The sequence below is a fragment of the Aquarana catesbeiana genome, linkage group LG02 (genome assembly GCF_042186555.1).
Source record: "Aquarana catesbeiana isolate 2022-GZ linkage group LG02, ASM4218655v1, whole genome shotgun sequence".
In the NCBI taxonomy this organism is placed as follows: Eukaryota; Metazoa; Chordata; class Amphibia; order Anura; family Ranidae; genus Aquarana; species Aquarana catesbeiana.
In genome coordinates, this window is record NC_133325.1 from 406,274,491 (window position 1) to 406,281,083 (window position 6,593).

The window sequence follows — 6,593 nt, forward strand, 5'->3', positions numbered from 1 at the left end:
TTACCCTAAGAAAAATGGCGACATGTTCAATACTTACCGTGTGTATGTGTGTGATAGAGCTATAGATGGATATTATATAGCGAGCACACATGCTTAGTTTACATACCCTAGCAGAATAACGCAAATTTTTGTTTCAGTCATGGTTAGTGTTTGGCTGAAGCCATTTATTATCAACTGTGTTTTACTCTTTTTAAATCGTAATCGCAACAGAAATCAATCTGATCCAAAGTTTACATACCCTGGTGATTTTGGCCTGATAACATGCACACAAGTTGACACAAAGGGGTTTGAATGGCTATTAAAGGTAACCATCCTCACCTGTGTTTGTTTGTAATTAGTGTGTGTGTGTGTGTGTGTAGAAGGTTAATGAGTTTAAGGTCTTTTAACAGACCATTGCATCTTTCATCCAGTGCAGCACTGATGTTTCTGGATTCTGAGTCAATGGGAAGGCAAAAGATTTGTCAAAGGATCTGGAGGAATAGGTAGTTGAACTGTATAAAGCAGAAAAGGGATCTAAAAACATATCTAAGGAATTGAGACTGACAATCGGTTGTGTTCAAACTCTAATCAAGAGGTGGAAAATGAGGGGTTCTGTTGAAACCAAACCACGATCAGGTAGACCAACTAAAATTTCAGCCGCAACTGTCAGGAAACTTGTTTGGGATGCAAAGAAAAACCCACATAACTTCAGGTGAAATGCAGGACTCTGAAAATGTGGTGTGGCTGTTTCAAGATGCACAATAAGGAGGCACTTGAAGAAAGATGGGCTGCATGGTCGAGTTGCCGGAAGAAAGCCATTACTATGCAAATGCCACAAAGAGTCCCGCTTAAAATATACCACACAGCACAGAGACAAACCTCAAACCTTCTGGCACAAAGTCATTTGTAGTGATGAGACCAAAATTGAGCTTTTTGGCCACAACCATAGAGGCTGCATTTGGAGAGGAGTCGAGGTACACCAGTCCTACTCAGAGGTGGATTGCTGATGTTTTGGGGATGTGTGAGCTACAAAGGCACAGGAAATTTTGGTCAAAGTAGTTGGCAAGATGAATGCAGCATGTTATCAAAAAATACTGGAGGAACATTTACATTCATCAGCCAGGAAGTTGCGCATGGGACATACTTGGACATTCCAACATGACTGATCCAAGACGCAAGGCCAAGTCGACCCGTCATTGGCTACAGCAGAATAAAGTGAAGGTTCTGGAGTGGCAATCTTGGTCTCCTGACCTCAATATCATTGAACCACTCCTAGGGTGATCTCCAATGTGCAGTTCATGCAAAACAGCCCAAGAATTTACAGAACTGGAGGCTTTTTGCCAAGAGGAATGGGCAGCTTTACCATCTGGGAAGATAAAGAGCCTCGTCCACAAATGCCACAAAAGATTTCAAGCTGTCATTGATGTTAAAGGGGGCAATACAGGGTATTAAGAACTGGGGTATGTAAACTTTTGATCAGGGTAGTTTCTGTTGTGATTATGATTTAAAAAGCGTAAACAGCAGTTGATTATAAATGGCTTCATCCAAACACTTTAAGTGAAAAAAGTTTCTGTTTATTCATATTCTCTGAAAAAATGGCCAAGAAATCAAATTCTGCCAGGGTATGTAAATTGTGTATGGATAGTTAGTATTGGCGTGGTCCTTCCACTTTTTATATATCAACTCCTGATTATACAAAACACATTTCATTATAAATAGCGACGTTAATACAGTGGAGCAAAACATTACAGAATGCCAGCCACATGGGTGTCTATGTGGCTGGCATTATGTAATGTTTTTTTGCTCCACTCTTGCGCCCATATTCAGTGTTTTAACATGTTTTATGAATGCACTGGCTGCTTCACTCATTCATAGTCCTGAAAGGAAAACTACAAGGTCTGTCAGCCTTTGCGGCTGTCAGCTTGTAAATTTCAATGAACTACCATGACGCCGCTCTGGTAGTACATTGAGTCTTCCTGTCAGAATGCATTGGTTTCCTGCACGAGGTACGAGCCAGCCGATACATTGACAGATCTGCAGGTGACCTGCATGACACCAGTGATTAGATCACTGGTGCAGTACTTTTTACAGGCTCCTGCAACAAAAAAAATAATGCACTTTTTTTATTTATTTAAAAAAAAAAACACTTATTTTGCAGGGGGATAAAAAATTTTTTTTTTTTTTTTTTTTTTTTTCCTAAAGCTCAAGGTGCCATACAAAGCAGTAAATTGGCCGCATATAATAACCATTAAAAAGATCTTGCTCAATTGCAAAACAAGAGCTCTGCAATACTGAAGGTTCAAAAGGGTGTCTAAAACAGGCCTAAAAGAACAAGATAGACTCCAACTCAGAGAATGTAATCCAAATAGGCCCTGAAAATGATAAACAAAACATTACAAACAAAATATAGTTTTGATGTCAAAATGTAAAATTCAAAGTGTAATCCACAAAAAAAAAAAAAAAAAAGCTCACCCATCAGAGGACTCTTCTGATCACTCCCTCCATAGCATCATGTCATGATGGCCACAGCACTGAAAATGCCCCTATCACGTTATATGAACCTCTGAATTGTAACCGGGAGGAAATCCTGTGGCCACTAGCTACCAATCATTGCTCAACTATATGGTGCCAACATCTCTTCCCTGAGCACAGGTTTACTCACGGGTTCTGCCAGTGTTTCCCCTGACCATCTGTTTCCCCCCCCCCCCTCTTTTTTCTTGATGGGAAGCAGGCTGTCTTGGGAGAGAACCCCCCCCCAATCTGCTGATGGTAAGTGTACGCCCTGCCTCCTTCCCTCTGGGTATGAGTGGGCACCATAATCCGCTTCTGTATCTCTGTCCCCCGATGGTGTGAGCTGGTTGGTCCTGCCTGGCACACATCTTCCCCATTCGGGGTGATGTTGCTCCTTCAAATGGATCCAAATGAACAGCGGGGCATACTTGGCTCTGTTTCCCACCCCAGCAAGTGGCTACGTCGTAAGCAGGCTCCCTGTGGGGTGGTGTTTTTTTTTTTTTTTTTTTTTTGTGCATAAGCACTTCTGCTGTCTTATAGGCACCTTGGACATGGGCTTCCAGGCCTCCCCTTCTGGTTGTCTTGTCCCTAGCAACACAAAGCCAATAAGCTGCAGACAAGTCCTCCACCAGCTAAAAGTTTGTCCCCACCTATTCACACCGGGTGGGGAGGTGAATACAGTGGTTTGCAGATTCTTTGATTTTTCGCTCCTCCGACAGTTGAGTGCATGACCTAATTGTGTCGGTCTACAAGATTGTTTCTTATCCATCAGACAAGTTCTCTTCCAATATCTCACGGTCTTGTGTCTGTGATCGATCTATATCTGGCAGTCAAAGACCTAATTTTATAGACTGGTGATCATTTCAGGTTCCTGCCCATGGGAGGTTCAGGGGATTCTATCCCATCGTAAAGCCTGGTACAGACGGGTCGAATATCGGCTAGTTCAATGGCTGCCAGCGCTGATTGTCTTCTGGCAGGGGGGGGCATTCCCCTTGCTGGAACACAATAGCTTAGCTGGGAGATCACGTAGTTAATACAGTGAGCTCCTCAGTGGTGTGTGGCCCTTTTTTTTTTTTTTTTTTTTTTTTTTTTTTTTTTTTTTGCTGGTGGGGTGACTTCTTGTTGTCCATAGACCTAAAGCATGCATATCTGCATGTGCCCATCTGTTTTTCTTTTCTCCATTTTTCAATTGGGTATCACTTTGGGATGTTCCCCCTTTTGGCCTCACTTGTGCCCCTCTCCCCAAGCTGCTGGCTCCTTAAAATTTACAATGTGGCAGAGTTTTGTTTGCTTCTGAATTTCAACAAACCTTCGCTGGTTCTGACTGCATGTCTAGAGTACCTGGGTCTAATTCTGGGCCCTGCTCAGTCCAAGGTTTTTCTCCCACAGGTTGTCTCCTCTGCTTCTGTATGCAGGTGCTGGGTCTTGTGATCTCTACCTTCAAGGCAGTCCCCCTCGTTGCTTGACAGATTCACGTAGGATGGGAAGTGACAGGTCACCCTATTGCCTATCTATGTCCTGTAACTGGGAGCAATAAGCATTCTTTTGTGTTCCAGGAGTGCCCATTCAGTTTAGTCGGACAACGCCCTGGAGATGATGTATGACCATCGCCAGGTTGGGACACTGAGTTTGGCGGTGTTGAAAGAATCTATTTTGTCAGTGGATATCGCTTCACGTTCCTGCTTTCTACACAGTCTACAATCTGGGAGTGGAAAACTGGCGAGTAGATGCCCAGCCATCAATGTCTGGACCAGGGCAAATGGGTCTTGCATCCAGAGGTCTTGCTCCAGATTTGAAGGTGAGGCATCCTGGAATTGGACCTCTTAGCATCTTAACAGGAAGGTGTTAAGTTTCTGGCAAAACAAGGGACCTGTGGCCAGATGCAGTGGATGCCCTGGTGGTGCTGTAGGACAGCTACAGCTTCCTCTGTGCTTTCACTCTGCTCAAGCACCTTCCATTATTGCCACAACAGATAGAGGCCAATGGAACTCCAGTAATTCTCATGGCCCCAGATTGGCCCCATTTCTGGTATGCCGACGTGAGGTGTCTGTGAATGCTCCTTGGCACCTGCCTCTGCGCCTGGGCCTTCATTTGCGAGGCCTTATTTTTCATCCTGCTTTACCCTCTCTGGTTTTAATGGCTTGGCCATTGAAAGCTAGTCCCTGAAGGAAAGGAGTTTTCAGTCAGTGATCCCTATCATCATTCCGAAGGCATGCAATCCATATCTTGGTATCGATAATCGTACCTGGAAGGCCTACATATGGTGGTGCGAGTTCCTCGTTTTTTCTGTGTTATGAAAAACTGGCTTTTCTCCAGTGGGGCATTGATCAAAAACTTGCCTTGTGTACCAATGAGGACATATTGTGTGGGTTTTTTTCTTCTTCCCTCTCTTCCTTTCTGTTTATTGAAGGAGACTGCTTCCACCCACTGTTGCTTTGTGAGCTGCCTATAGCAGATGGTGTTTTGTTTTGGTTTTTTTTTTTGTTTTTTCTTTGTTTTTTATATGGCCCTTTAGGTTAACCACTTTAGTGTAAGTTTACCTCCCACCTGAATCTTGTTCCTTTTTGTTTTTTGTTGTGGCCTTTTATGTTAACCACTTTAGTTCCCACCTGAATCTTCTTCCCCTTTTTTTTTTTTTTTTTTTTTTTTTTTTTATAATTTATTGAGGGACATGTCCCAGCCCTGTGTGTGGGGTTTTTTGTTTTTTTTTGTTTTTTTTTGTTTTTGTTTTTTCCTTCCTTCCTTCCTTCCTTCCTTCCTTCCTTCCTTCCTTCCTTCCTTCCTTCCTTCCTTCCTTCCTTCCTTCCTTCCTTCCTTCCTTCCTTCCTTCCTTCCTTCCTTCCTCTCCTAATTTTTTTTTTTTTTCTTTTTCTTTTTTTTCCCTTCTTGCTGTGTCAATGGGCGTACTGATTTTCTCCAAGGTTTTTATTAAACATTTAATGTTTTGCTTTTAAAAAGGCCGAGATGACAAATGTGCATTTAAAAAATAAATTGTGGTCCTCATGATTGGCTGTCATGGTGTTGAGAACAAATGCTTATTGTGTGAGACCCATGCCTGTTTTCTCTGAACTAGGAGCATGCCTAGGTGTCTGATCCAGGTTCACAACAAAAACTTAGATTAACCTTTTCAGATCTGTGCAATTAAAAGTCTAACTTCTTCTTTTATCTTTTGCAGAATGTTTGACTCGGAAGCAGCCATGGGAAGTGACCATAGTTCTGGCTTAATGTGTACAGCATATAGTTAGTGAGGCTTACATTTAAACAGTGTTATTGATTGGGTTGGGGATTTATGTGGAGATCATGGGGGGTGAAATGGAAGAGAATTAACACAGTGGGTTTAGTATGTATCCTACCCCATTTTCTCCAAGTGTAGACCTTTTTATGGGAGTTTGTTTTAACAAACCTAAAACTCGGATAATGGAGATGGCAGTCAAAACATTAAATTCCAAACATCTGCCACTAGGCCTACATTCATACTTCTCCTCGTTTATAGCACAAGTTCTCCAGCAAAATATACTGTTGGAATCTGCATGCTACATTCATTCATTTAGTCAGACTGAGCTCATTCTGTTTTAAAGTGTTCTTTCAGATAGGTTATGTGGTGGGGTTTTTATTTTTATTACAAAGTTTGAAGTTGAGTGCTTCTAAATAAAGCTATTTTTTTTATACATGGAGTGTCTAGTCTTGCATTGTTCCAAAATTGACCCAAGATGCTGGAGCTCATTATAAAAGCTAAGTAAAGAACATGTCAGTTGCCATTAGTAACCACGCATGTTTTCTCTGATCATCTTCTTCATAAGGGCCTTTTTTTCTTTTCTTGGCTATTTTCTCTATTGTTCATTTAGGACACAGGAGAGATCTTTAATCCCTTCAAGCCTTTCTGACGCTTGTTAATCTGAATTTTGCTAGAAAATTATTTAGGACCCACAAGTGTGTGAAATATAAATATAAATATATATATATATATATATATATATATATATATATATATATATATATATATATATATATATATATAGTGTGTGAATGTCACACTGTATTTGCGCAGCAGTCTTTCAAATGCAATTTTTTTTTGGAATAAACACACTTTCATTTGTTTAAAA

General features: G+C 41.3%; 1 protein-coding gene across 1 annotated transcript in view; it reads left to right on the forward strand.

Moving 5' to 3' along the window:
- The window catches only part of KHDRBS1 (KH RNA binding domain containing, signal transduction associated 1), a 30,131-nt gene extending 23,973 nt beyond the window's left edge, over positions 1–6,158 (forward strand). Inside the window, exon 11 of the transcript XR_012241661.1 lies at positions 5,666–6,158. The gene's annotated coding sequence lies outside the window, so the exon portion shown is untranslated. The remainder of the gene's footprint in view (positions 1–5,665) is intronic.
- The last annotated feature ends 435 nt before the right edge of the window (positions 6,159–6,593 follow it).